This window comes from Lactuca saligna, chromosome 8 (assembly GCF_052625555.1).
Source record: "Lactuca saligna cultivar CGN05327 chromosome 8, ASM5262555v1, whole genome shotgun sequence".
Lineage (NCBI taxonomy): Eukaryota > Viridiplantae > Streptophyta > Magnoliopsida > Asterales > Asteraceae > Lactuca > Lactuca saligna.
In genome coordinates this window covers 172,636,499-172,651,776 of record NC_136424.1, presented here as the reverse complement: position 1 = coordinate 172,651,776, position 15,278 = coordinate 172,636,499, and positions in this window count along the sequence as shown.

Below are 15,278 nucleotides of genomic sequence, written 5' to 3'. Positions count from 1 at the left end.
GGAATAAGGTTATTATGGGTATGGATTTGTTGAGCCCCAATGAGGCGGCGATCGATTGTGAACAACAGTTAGTTCAGATTCCCCCCGAGTGGGGGAGAGTTAGTGATTCAGGGAGAGAGCTCATATTGGGGCGATGTTGTGTTCAGTAGTGAGGGTTAGCCGCTATATTCAGCAGGGTAGTTACGGATTGGTCGCCTATGTTATGGATATCCATGATAAGGGTGGGGAGATTGTGGATGATGTGCCTATTATGTGTGATTATTTGGATGTGTTTCCAGAAGATTTACCTCGTATGCCTCCGAAGAGTTAAGTTGAGTTTAGGATTGACCTGGTTCCAGGTACGGCTCCAATAGCCACAACACCATATCAGTTGGCTCCTCCAGAGATGTAGGAGTTGTCTACACAGCTAAAGGAGCTTTTAGACAAGGGAATCATTCGACTGAGTAGTTAACCATGGGGAGCATTGATCTTGTTTGTGAAGAAGAACGATGGGTCTCATCGTATGTGCATTGACTACCGGGAGCTGAATAAGGTAACGGTGAAGAATCGTTATCCACTCCCGAGGATTAATGACCTTTTTGACCAACTTCAGGGTGCATCTTGGTTTTCCAAGACTTATATGCGTTCGGGTTATCATCAGATGAGGGTCAGGAATGATGATGTGCAGAAGTCAGCTTTCTGAACTCGTTATGGTCATTACAAGTTCACGGCGATGCTGTAACGCCCGGGTTTCGGGGCTAAGCATTTTAGACAATTTAATAGTCTAGGTCAACTATTGTAACTCTTTTTGAAGTAATAAAGATGAAATATTTGCATTCTATGTGAATTATGTGTATTTGTGTGCTTATTACTTAATTATAAAGGCATAATAAATAAAGGATAAAAATAAGCATCAAAATTTAAGTGTCAGATAAGCCCGATATCTTTACATAAAGTTGTAGTGGTCGAAACAAGGATTTTGGGGATATAAAGAACGCCAAAATCCAAGTTATAACGAAGAAGTTATGACCCGTCGAAATTTCGCGACGGAACCGGCACGACACCGGGAAGCGTTAAAAGTGAATATACAATAGAAGACTTTTTAGCCTTAGTAATCTAAACGAAAGTTGTAGAATATTTTAAACCGAGAGCGTCCATAAAAAGAACGCCAAAATCTGACTACGTATGAGGAAGTTATGATTTTTCGAAGTTTCGGCTTAGCGGTGTACAGCCCGAAGTTTGATTATTAGATCGAGCGGTTTTTAGCCGACACAACCTAAATGAGAATCAAAGATCTCATTAAGAGTTGTGTAACGATAAAAAATGGAAGAAAACGGACGTCGGACGAAGAAGTTATGAATTTTTAACGGACCAAACCTATCCCGGCCTGTTAATAATATAACTTTTAAAATATAGTCAAAATTAGTCGACAGAGTCAAAATGAATGTTGTAGAGTACGTTCCCTCCTTCTCATGGATATAAAGAACGTCAAAAACGGAGCTCGTATGCAAAATTTATGATCTTTAGAAGTTAGAGTTGAAAATCACGAAATCTGATGCGAGTAGATGTGGCTCGATCTGAGTCGTCCGATGAAGGCCAGCCTCACATCCGATGAATGCCACGTCGCTTCGCCCTACGCCCCGCATACAAGATTCGATACGCCCAGCGTACCTTCAAGTCTTATCCATCCGGTGTGCGAGACAGCTAGATCTGAGGTGTCGCTCTTATCCGAAGACTACGCCCAGCGTAGCCCTTAGTACGCCCAGTGTAATCCGAGGAGCTGGGCCTATAAATACCCTGCGAAGGCAGCCAAATTTCTTGCACCAAAATCACTTCTCTCTAGTTTCTTTCTTTATCTAAGGGTCCTAAACCCCTCCTAAGCCTAGGTAAACCCCCTAGCACCCAAAGAAAGCCCCGAGGCTCCCGGAGTCCCGAGAAAAAGGGTCTTTCGGTTTCAAAACGTTGCTCCAAGCAAAGCCTGATTTTCTTTAAAACCCACTGTTTTGACGAAGGAAATTGTTTCAAGAGTAACGAAGCGTTGTTTAAGTTCGGAGTCACCACCTTGAAAGGTGAGTGCATGGTCCCTTTCGTATTACAAATAGATATGAAGTATTTTATATAAACTACGTGATATGTGTGCATATCATCTGTATACTTGCTATCTATGCTGGATGAACGATTTTATACAAGTTTTACATGATTTAAACTGTATATTTATTTTATATCTACAAAAATGTTGGGGTAAAACATGGGTAGATGTATTAGACGATGTGTGATAAAATGATGAGAGGCCTCGATGTTGTTGTTGTTGATTCTGTCATCTAGCGGAGTATGAATGACGACCACAGACTCTTCTAAACAGTCCAGTGGAACGCTAGCAGGCTCGTAACCTGTAGGTGTTTGTGAACGATGTGTTCACTGGTGTACTCCATCCCCCACATGGTTTCCTTAAAGACATTTATTGCTGAGGAATCCCCTTAGCATTCGTGTCCATCCCGATGTTAATCCTTAGTCTTGGTCCCTTATGATAGTTGTTTTAGGGACGTAATGTGAGGATAACGGAAACGGGTAATCGGGTTATTGTTGTTTGATGAAATTAATAAACTTATTTATTGTGGGTTAAAAACTCTATGTGCTCAGCAGGCACCCAAGCCTGACCCACTCTGTTTCATGTATTACAGGTAGTGGCGCTCGAGCATAGATGTGATGTTTTTGATGAGGGATTACGGATATAGGCCTATAGATATGAAATAATGTAGTAAGGCTTATATTTTACTGTTTATTCTTTTAATCTGTATCGAACATGACATCCTGAGTCTTTTTAATTACATTTCTACAGAAATGCTCTGATAAATCTTTCTCATATTTTATTTTGGGAACAAATTCTGCAACACTTTTATGAAAAATATTACTCTGATTTTCAAACAAGCATAAACAAAATCGGTCTTTTCTGGACGTGAAAATGGGGATGTCACAGATTCCTTTTGGGCTCACCAATGCTCCAGTCTCGTTCATAGTTCTCATGAACCGTGCGTGCATGTCGATGCTGGATCGGTCTGTGATTGTATTCATTGATGATATTTTGGTCTATTCTAAGAACCAAGAGCAGCACGAGGAGCATATAAGGGAGGTGCTGGAGACTTTTCACAAAGTACTCTAAGTGTGAGTTTTGTTTGTGCAAGGTGCAGTTTCAGGGACACCTTATCAACTAGAATAGTATTCTGGTCGATCCGGCCAATGTCGAGGTTGTGATGCGGTAGGAGATTCTGAGGTCTCCATTTGAGATTCGAAGATTCCTTGGTCAAGCAGTTTATTATCGGAGATTCATCCAGGATTTCTCCAAGATGGTTGTTCCTTTGACTAGGTTACCAAAGAAGATGGTTACATTTCGCCGGGGGCCTGAACAGCAGGCAGATTTTGAGACCTTGAGACAGCGGTTGTATGATGCACCGATTTTGACAATGCCAGAGGGTGTGGAGGATTTTGTGGTTTATTGTGATGCATCGATCACATTTTTGGGGGTAATGTTGATGCATAGGGGTTGCATGAATGCCTATGCTTCGAGGCAGCTAAAGCCTCATGAGGCGAATATCGAGCTGGGGGTCGTGGTTTTCGCCCTCAACATTTGGTGACATTACCTTTATGCGAGGATTTGTACTATTTACACGAACCACAAGAGCCTGAGGTATCTGATGGATCATCCAAATCTGAATATAAGGCGGTGCCGATGGTTGGATGTGGTGAAGGATTATGATTGTGAGATCCTTTATCACCTAGGCAAGGCCAACTTGGTGGCCAATGCTCTCAGCCGCAAGGTGGTCACGGTTCCGATCAGGGATATATGTTTGAGAATGAATGTGATTATTCCAATTTTGGAGTGGAATCATGAGGCTTAAGTTGAGGCTATGAAGGAAGAGCATCAGAAGAGTGAGTGTATGGTGGGTCAGGTGGCTTCCTACAATTATGATAGTCGTTGGGTTGTTGACTCTCCATCAGTGAGTTTGGGTTTCGTATTGGGGTGATGTGTGTCAGGTTCTGATGGAGAAGGCGCAAAAGTCTAGGTTCTCCATTCATGTCAGGGCGACAAAGATGTATAGAGATATCTATCCTGATTATTGGTGGCCCTGTATGAAGCGAGATATGGCTTGGTATGTGGAGCGGTGCTTGAATTGCAAGAAAGTCAAGGATGAGCATCAACAACCTCACGGCAAGACGCAACCGTTAGAGATTACCGTATGAAAATAGAAGGATATTATCATGGATTGCATCATGAAGTTACCTCGGATTGTGTGATGGTTGGATTCGATTTAGGTCATCGTGGATCAATTGACCAAGAGCGCATATTTTATCCCTATCCAGGAGAGTATTTCAGCGGAAATATTTGTTGAGGTGTATACTAGGGAGGTTGTGGCACGGTACGGGGTGCCATTTTCCATGGTTTCAGATAGGGATGTTAGTTTTACTTCCAGGTTTTGGAAGAGGTTCCATGACGAGTTGGGTACTGGTCTCCATTTCAGCATAATTTTCCGTCCGCAGACCAATGGTCAGAGCAAGTGGACTATTCAGACCTTAGAGGTTATGCTTTGGGCGTGTATTTTAGACTTCAGTGGGATTTGGGATACGTATCTTCCATTATCATAATTTTCGTATAGCAACAACTATCACACCAACATCGATCGACCTCCTTTTGACATGCTCCACGAGAGAAAATGCAGGATCCTAATTTTTTAGGGTGAGGTCGGTCAACGGGTTATTGGGATTACCGAGGTGGTACTCAAGACTACCAAACTGATCCAACAGGTTTGGAGAAGGCTTCAGACAGCTCAGAATTGGCAGAAGAGTTATACCGACAAACGTCGATTAGACTTATAGTTCCAGGTTGGGGATATGGTTCTCCTGAAGGTGTCACCTTGGAAAGGTGTCATCCGAATCAGGAAGAGGGGTAAGTTGGGCCTCAGGTATATCGGTCCTTTCAGGGTTTTGGGTCGGGTTGCATATTGCTTGGATCTTCTAGATGAGCTCAGTTAGATTCACAGCACGTTCCATGTCTCTCAGCTGCGAAAGTGCTTAGTGGAAGATTTTACGGTGGGACCGTTGGAGGATATTCAGGTGGATGACCGTCTGAATTATATTGAGAGACCGGTAGGGATTCTTGATCAGTAGACGAAAACCATATGGAAAAAAGTTGTTGAGTTGCTGAAAGTCCAGTGGCGGCATCGCAAGGGTTCTGAATGGACGTAGGAGCCGAAGGACAAGATGAAGGAGCACTATCTAGAGTTATTTGGAGCAACGGACTTCGAGGACGAAGCCTAATTCAAGTGGGAGAGAATTATAGCACTTGAATTTGGTAACTTTCATATCAAAATTCTATTTTAATAAGTTTGCAAAAATGATACTTAATCTAGTATGTAGGGCGTACCGAGTGGTACACTTAGCGTACAAGCGTACTAGCCTATCATGGTCGCGGAGCTCATCCACGTACATACATTGGGCGTACGTGGAATACGAATGGCATACGTGAGCAATTATAAAACCCTAATTTTAGGGCTTGCACCCTATATAAACCATATGATAGCCTCATTTGGTCATCTTTACCCAACATCCATATCTTCAAAACCCTAATTTCATCCCTTAGCCTTTGTGTGGTGCTTTTGAGCTCTTGTAAAGATCTTTGGTGTGTTTTGTGCATCTTGAAGAGGTAGAATGAGAATATTGAAGACTAATCTTTAGCAGAAGAACTTAGAGATCCATATTTAGCTTCTCTATTTCATTACTTTTGAGGTATAAAGTCCATATAACTTGTTAACTCATTGTATATATCTTCTTTTAGGCTTATTTGTCACACCCCCAAACCAAGGATGGCGGAAACGTCCGGGGGTGGAGGACTTCATGTATAGTATCACAACAACGAGTATAATAGTGCTCAAAGTAAATACAACCATCATAAATATAATCGAGAAAGTTACATGGTTTTATAAGAGCATATTTTTCAAAATCGATTACAATATAATGATAAAAAATTTTGACTAACGCCGAAGCGCTCCATCCTCAAAAGCTAGTAGTCACCTGTTTTTATTGATTACCTGAGAATACAAGTAATTTTGAAAGAGTGTCAACGATTACGTTGGTGAGTGCATAAGCTTTTGTATATATAATTGAAAACCTTTCTTTGTAAATGTAATGTTTGCACAATAAAAATCCAATATTTTCCTTATAAAATGAGTTGCAGTCTTAAGACCCAAAGACCAAAATGCACAAGTACTTTACCATACTTATAATAGTGTAAACGGTTTTATAAAAATAAAACCCATATTGAATGTAGAGATCCCTGTAAACTATGGGTGTTGTTATTTCCCTATGTGAATTATTATAACCATACTGATTTACATAGTAACTTGTGATGACGTTCTTTAGGCATCGGAATGTTATGACATTTGTCACCCTAGACCTATCAGTCTAGCTATTGCATGCAACTAAGGTGTCGGTTGTAAATCTCAATATAGATCTATATACAAGTATCACGCTCTCCCTACAAGAGACTCTGGTTATAACTACAGGATTTTAACTAGTAGTCTAAGAGTACAATGAAGTAGTACCTCACAAACGGATTTAACAAGTTTACGTGTAGTGTAATCAAAAAACCTTTTTGTAGTAGGAGTATAACCCTCCTTAGTAAGTTCGTAGAGTTGATGTAACATAAACTATACCTATTATAGCTTATCATGAATGTACATAGTAATGAAAAACCCGTTTGTAGTGAGAATTGAACATTTTCATAGTGAATAGTAATATAGCAAATCATAAACTATACTTATTATAGTTCATCATGTATGTTTGTAATGACCAAGAATCCTTATAATGAAAGAGTATTTCTGTTATTTAAGTTTAACTTAACAGAAAACACAAATAAATATGTAGTCATCATAGATAAACACTTTGCTCAACACATTACAAAGTGTTAATAACTTGTAAACCGTGTGTATCTAGTTTTACTTTTCTGTCACTGTTTTTGTAAAAATCACATAAAAATCATCGTGAGTCGAAATCTAAATCCATAAACTCTGTAAGTTCATAAAATGTGACTAGTATACCCAAAAAAAAATTATTATCATTTTTAATGATTCCTAACTAGTATAAAAATCACCATAAGTTGTAGAAAAATCGTATGAACATGTGCGAGTAGTCATTTTAAAGGTATAAACCTGGACTATTTTTATATTGAACAGTTTTGAAAGTTATGAGTTTAAGATGGTCAAAACAGTTCATGATTGAGCCATAACTATTCTATTGAAAGTTGTCATTTGAGATTAAGCATGTTTTGATGTTGTAACTTGTATTCTCCCCTAAAAAACTATATGAAACGTGAAAAGAAGGGGGTATGAACTCACCTTGAGTGATTCTTTGAGATGGTTGGTTAAAGAAAAGGAGGTTTCCAAGCCAAGAACACTTGGAGAATGCTTAAGGATTTGAAGGTCCTAAGAACAAATTTGACAATATTTGTATAAGAAACCCATGTTTTAAGTGAAAGAATGAAGTATGATTAAGAGTAATGGTAAAGAACTTACCAAAAGTAAGGGAAGAATGCGTGACCTCCTGGAGTTCTTGTTTCCAGAGAATAATTGAGAAAATAGAGAGAGATAAATAGAGAAGGAGAGAGAGAGAGAGAGAGAGAGAGAGAGAGAGGAAAAAAAAGAATATTTGATTGAAGAGTGTGGTAAATGAAGCTATTGGGAAGAGGAGAATATAGAGTTTTATGTGGGTTTTGTGTAAGTAAATCTGATGGAGTGTTGCGAAATGTATAAAAAGGACAATGATTTGACATGGTAAGGTGTGAATAGTGACATAAAGTGGGTATGGTGTCATAACTTCTTGGAAAAGTCAACCATCCCTTAGATAATATCTTGTACAAAAATATGTTCTATAATAAGAATTTCCCCAAAAATATGGGTAAGATATGAATTTATGCGGTCTCATATTTCAAAATATGAATTTGGGTGAAAATCCCCATTCAAAATCATCGAAAACGGGCTTAAAACGTGAAAACGGTTGAAAACCGGGAAAAGAAGCGAACTTGTGAGACTGAGAGGTTCGGATGCGAGGGTCTCAGTTCACGAGGCTAAGGACCGAATAGTAGCTTGGACCGAATGTGGCTGAACCGAAGGTAGGTCTCGGACCGAGGGTGGTCTCGGTTCTAAGGTAGGGTTCGACCCAAGGGAGGGTTTGGTACTAGGGAGGGTTCATGGGCAAGGAGGTTCGCTGCAGGAGGGGAGGTTCGGTACTAGAGAAGGTTTGTGGGAGAGGAGGTTCGCTGCAGGAAGGGAGGTTCGGTTCGGTAGGGCTTGCAGGCAAAGGTTGCTGAGGCGAAGCGAACCTGGCCGACCAGAGGTGAGAGTGTCCGGAGGTGAACCTGGTCGACGCGGCCGAAAATCCTTTGTTGCCGAGTGAACGCGACCGAAACGAAAGGGCTTCGCTTCCGAGTGCTAGGGCAAAATCTCCCGATGAAGGTATTCATCAGGAGGTTTTGCTTCCTCAGGAGGGTTCGTCTCTTGATAGGGTTTGCCTCTTGAGAGGTTTCGCCTCCTGAGAGGTTTCGCTCCCAAAGTGCTATTTTTCGCATTTTCTTCCCGTTTCGAGGGATTTTCAATTATTTGAAGTGTCAGAATGGCATGGATGTTTATGAAGAAGTTGAGAGAGATTTGGGGGGGAGGGAGGGAGAGGGGGAGAGAGAGAGAGAGAGAGAGAGAGAGAGAGAGAGAGAGAAATAGATAGAGCGAGAGAGATTTAGAGGGGCTTTGTTTCTGGCCTTTTCTAGCGTTTATCCTTGTAATGAAAGGTTTGAAAACCTCATTATGCCTCATTATAAGTGTTTTACACCCCAAAAGGGTATGTAACAATGCATTATAGAGTCGTTATATCACTCACTCTGGTTAGGGTTTTAGAATTTCTGAACATTTGACACTTCTGAGTGATACTTTGTATTATGATAGAAAGTTGTACACAGGAAAACATAGATTATACCATATCACACAAGCACTAAATGAGTTTATCGGCTAACCCATTGACTTTTATTGACTTTGACTTGACCAGGATTTGACGGTTGTCACATTGTTTATGGCTATTTTGGTCCCTTTTGGTTAGTTATTGTGAGCCAAGGCCTTTTCAGAAGCTTAACCTTTTAGATCTGGACATTTTAGGGGTCCCTGAAGCATAAAAATGGAAACTTTATGGTGTACATGGACTCATGCATGTGTTAAGACCCTTGGTTAAGCTCTTTTGAGCTCTAGAGACCCATTAAGCCATTCACGCACGTAAATTTACCAAATTTACATGATAAAGCATCTTTTAGGACTAGATCTAAGAGTATGGAGTAGGGGCTGAATGGATTAAGTGCTTTTTGGACTTGGGATGGCCAACTGGAGAGTACGCCGAGTGTACGAGTTGGTACATTGTGCGTACTAGCGCAGAGCATGTACGGTAAGCGTACGAGCTGAGTACGCCCAGCATACTCAACAGATGGGCTTCGATTTTGGGCTTCTCGATTTTGAGCAGAGTGTAGCCCTTAGGAGTGTTGGGGTTTTGTTGGGCCATCAGATTTCTAGTTTGGACTCATTTGGTTAAAAGCCCACAAAGGGATTTGGGCCTAGTTGGAAATTGGGCCAGTTTTGGGCCTTGGGTGATAATTTTGGACGTTTGGGTCTTTTGGACAGTTGGTTTGGGCCTTGGCCGTAGGCCAAGTTAGGAAAAGGGTAAAAAGGTCTTTTACCCTAGTTTAGACTCTTTGTGTGACTCGGGATCCAATTATTAATTAGATGTTATTATGTTGTTGATAGCGTGGGGATTTTAGCGGGCCAGTAGTTTAGCGGGTTAAAGGCACCAATACCAACCCATGGTTTATTATGTTAGTGTGTTAGATGTCTGCATGACTCTTGCATATGTATGTATGCTTAGTAGGCGGGGCCCAAAGGGTAATATGTATGACATTACTTGTTATACTTGTATCATTGTATGTTAGGCGCGGCCCGTTGTGAGAGTTAAGGCGTTGCCCGTTATACTAAGTAGGTGGGGCCCGTTGTATGAGTTAGGGAGAGGCTCGTTATATACTCAGTGGGCGGGGCCCATTATGTGAGTTAGGTCGGGGCCCATTATATGTTTGATATGTGTGGTACGTGGTATTTGGGGGAAACTCGCTAAGTTTTGTGCTTATGGTTTTTAGTTTATGTTTCAGGTACTTCTTGTCCAAAAGGGAAGAGTTCGGGGTGATTGCAATGCGCATACGATATTGTTCCGTTTTTCATGATAACTTTGATATTTTATGTTGTTTTTTATACAATTGTTCCACTTGGGATTTGTGATGCTGTTTTGGGATATTGTTTTAAAAATTGAAAAATCAAATTTTCGGGTCTTATTTTTGGGACGTTACAAATGGTCCTAGATTAATCTTCGTCTACCCAGTTAATCCCTTAACCACAGTCTACCGACTAACTAACGTCGATAGTTTTTTACAACCTTGATATATATATATATATATATATATATATATATATATATATATATATATATATATATATATATATATATATGTGTGTGTGTGATGCGAGAACGATAACTTCGTAAGTCTATGATGATTCCGATGAGCCTATGAGGTCACAACGAGAGAAAACCGTCAACCGTTCTCCTACTTCTCATCATGTAAGAGAATATATATTTGGAAATCAGAAATCAAATAATTTCTTATTTTTTCTTTTTATTATTTTCTTATACACTTAAGTTTAAGTTTGTGAATTTATTAAATTTAAATAGATTTATACTTATCATAATTTAAAAAAAAATATATAAGAAGATGTATAAGAAAAAATAATAATAATAATAATAATCTAATTTTTCTTTGGAAAGAAAAAATGGATTGTATTCCTGGCCACACACCCTACACGTTTCAAAAAGATAAGAGATGCAAAATTTAAAGCTAAATGTGATGGTATTTTTTAAGTAAGTCCCCCCTTATATCATGTTCCCATACATGTAAACCCATATTTCTAAAACATTTGAAAAACCTCTGTATTTTTTAATTATATTTTCGAGATTTTTATTTTTTTATTAAAATTATATTTTTGATTATATTTTTAGATATTTTTATCGAAATAATATAAAGTTAAGATAGATAATAATATATTTATAAAAATGTTATAAAATAAGAATAATATATAAGTTTATGATACATTTTTTAGAATATTTAAAAAGGAAATAGAATTATTATACTTATTTATTTATTTTATGTTAACAAGAAAATTTGTTCCATAATCTCTTTGTCCTTCATAATGTCTAATTAGAAATGAGTCATTACAAGATAAACATTAAAAGTGGAATCCATTTGTTCAAAGTGACATGTTTATGCCACGTAGCCAACATATGTGTGCTCCAAATATTCTGTCACGTGGCAAACACCGATTTTGAGTGCTTCACCCTCAGGAACAAACGCTTGTCACAAATCCGTGCGCTATATATATATGGCTTCGTTTCCTCTTATAGACATATTTAGTTTTTCCAGAGAGTTATATCTGGCGTCGTTTCGTAGAATATCGAGGTTAGTTTTGCCAAGTACATGCACCGAGAACGAGAGAAGCTTAAGAGGATGTTTTTTAGACGCACACAAGTGTGGAACCATAGAATCATACTACATGCAGTCTTCATGGTTATGGTGCCACGCTGTGTGCGTCTAAAGATACACCGCTCTTAAGAGAGTCAAGCTTTTCCGGCACTCACGGTGGTTGTGTAGATCAGTATAGTAGAAAAATAATAAACTATATCATCTTAGAGGCTTAAGATTTAACCTGTCCTAGACCTATATATCACTTCGGAGGTCACTTGTCATGTTAACAATATTCTAGATAGTAGATATATCAAGATTTGAACTTCGACCTTTTATTTGGAATTCCACACTCCAACGAGTATGCTCCTATCATGGAGTTGTATATGTAGTGGAGTCTGGAATTTCGGTCTATGACTTTTTAGTGTGGAAACTTTCGTTGCGCATGATACTTTTTCTTGCCGAACTTCGGCCTTTATATTCGGTCTGTGACTTTTTAGTGTGAAAACTATTCGACGTGTTCTTTATGATTGTGTATGTAGTTTTTAAAAATGGTGTTAAACCTATGATTGTGTATGTAGTTTTGAAAAATAATTATCTGGTGTTAAACCTATATTCGTCAACTTATTCATTATAATGAATTAATGATGCAGGTTATCATCTTTTCAGAAAGAAAAAAAAAAAAGACATTTTTTTAACAGCCGACACGTATTCTAGCAGATGAAATGATATCATTTAATACATTATTTTACAAATAGATGCATATGTATTGTTGTCGTTTTATAATACTTGTTATTTATTTAGTTAAGTGTTAGCTAAGCTAAAATGACAGTTATTACAAGTTAGTTAGGCGCTCTTGATGAGTCATGTTATTTAATGTATATATGTGTAATAGTTCTGTAGCTGTAGAAGAGTAATAAGAAAGAAGTTCTCTCTCAATCATTTCTTCTCTCAAATTGATTTTTTGAACATGAACATTATGCAACAAGCTAGTTATATGTTTTAATTATTACAACTCACACTACTTACTACTCGAGTTTTGAACAAGTTTTGAACTACCCTTCCCCCACAGGAGGCGCAGGTGATGAACGGTTGGTGAACGATCTCCTTGTATTACCTGTTGAAGAACCATTCCTGTACCATCGAGAAACCCATTTCTGCTCATCGGCGGTGAATTCCGCCTTGCCCATACGCATCACCTACGAACCCTTGCCTCTTCCTCAGTTGGCCCAACAGTTGAATAATGTCGGAGAATATTACTTGTTAGTCGCTTTTATCTTTTCTACAAGATTTCAAAATGATGACGGCCTTGGTCTCCGACGAGCAAATTATGATTCATGAAGAACTAGGGAAGATATGGATTTATTAAGTTTTTTATTTTATTATAATAAAGTGGGTCCATTTTTTATTTTAAAACATCTTTTAAATAATTTGAAAACTACGGTATTTAGGTAAATATTTATTTGAAATGTATAGTTGTCTAGGTTCTTAACAATTTTTATCAAATTGTCATTAAATGATAAAAGAAATTAATAAAATTTGTAACATGGATCAAACATTATATCGTTCCCAGGTAAGAAATTCTATATTACTAACTAGGTGTGACACTCATATATTAAAAAATATGAAATTTTAACAATTTGAAAAGTTTAAATTTATAAAAAAAAATGAAAAAAAAATTGAATTATTAAAATTATTGAAACTTTAATGTATTAAATACATTACATATATAAACTCTTTCTAATAAATACTTTACATATATATTAAATTACACATTAAATGTGGAATTTTAATTTAATAAAATGAAAAATACAATAAAATAACAAGTGAAAAATAGAAAATTTAAAAATTTTAGAAAATACCAAGTATCCAAATGAAGGAGAAGAGGACATATGGTAAAAAAAACATTTATCTATTATAGTAGATTATATATCAAATCCATCAATTAATTATATGTATTAACACCCTCACCAATGAGATAACACCCTCACTAATGAGATGGGATGGGAGAAACGTTAAGGATATATGAGTACAAGTCACGTGTCACCAAACAAAATGACAATAAATCTGTGTTTGGGGTGTTCATGAAACAAGACATTCCGGAGAATATTAGTGACACTTTTATTAACATCAGATGACAACCGGTAGGAGAGAGACGGATATATGATGGAAGCCAACACGACTATACAAGCTCTTGAGTAGTGTCTGCAACATCCCGATATTCAACTTCGGTGCTAGATCTACTTCCTTAGATCACCTTGAAATGATCAGGAAAGAAACAAAACCCCATGGTAAAGCAATGTGATATCCTTATCCTAATCCACATAAGAGAAGGCATGAAGCTCAAAGGATGAGGAGTATGAGAAGATGTGACCATGAAGTATGTAGCTTTAATGAATAATAGGATACACAACACTACAACACAATGATTCATCTAAGGATACGCCAAGAACTAGCTAACAATGTAAACAGCAAAGGCAGGATCATGACGAGTAATTGTGAGGTATATAGAACCGACGAGTTGATGGTAAACGGTAAGATAAGAGACAAGAGACACCATGTGAGATGAAAGTTTAGATCTAAGGGTGTATTAGCAACCTTAAAATCTATTATGTCGGTACATGAAAGAAGAGCATATGCATATTTTGCTTGAGAGAAATCAATATGAGTGCCATGAGGAAACACTTTAAGACCAAGAAAGAGTTGGGTGCAGTTTCATCGGGTTCTGGTCGTCGATTTGATTAGGTGTGATGCTTCCATTGTAACGTCCCAAAAATCATATCCAAAAAATATCATTTTAAAACTATAATAAAAACCATAGTTATCAAACCATTCATTCAAAACATATTTAATTAGAGTATCATGTCTAAACATATCATATCAGAGCAAATTATCCCAGGCTAAAACATCATGGTGGGTGTGATGCAGTCATCCCGAGCTCTTCCCTCCGCTACTGGAAGTACCTGAAACCAAACTGAAAACTGTGAGCACGAACCTTAGTGAGTTCCCCATACTACACATATAACCACATACTAGGCCCCTGCCCGCTGCATCGGGACTTGCCCGGCATCGGGCCTTGCACGACATCAGGCCTCGCTTGGTATACAGATCTGTTTCTCATAGGCCTCGCCTGTCTCTGGGCCTCGCCCACTAAACACATACAAACATATAACATAACACATAACAAATAGCTAAACATACTCTACTATACTCCGGATCTAAGGCCTCGCATAAGTTGGGCATCGCCCTTGTCCTGCTACCGATGAGTCATGGAACCCCGTCCATGCTCCTGTTAATAGTGAGATACGGGCCCCCACCCACACTCACCTCCCTCCTAACTCGGGCCTCGCCCCTGCTCTGCTACTAATGAGATACGAGACCCCATCCATACTCGGCTAGTGATGAGATACGGAACCTCGCCCACACTCACCTCCCTACCAGGCACATACAAGTATCACACAGAAAACAAGTATAACTAGCATAGTAACATTCCTCGAGCTTCGCCCGGCATCGGATCGTAATCCGGAACATATATCATAATAATGCCTATGGTTAACCCCCGAGTCTTCCTACTATACATAAACATAATGGGTCGGCATTGTGGCCATAGACCCATGCACACAGTGAGGAGACCCACCTCGCACTGCTAAAACCCCGCTAATACTCCTCAGGCAGCTATTTGGCAATTCCCCGAACTACTACTCCTTCGGCTCTC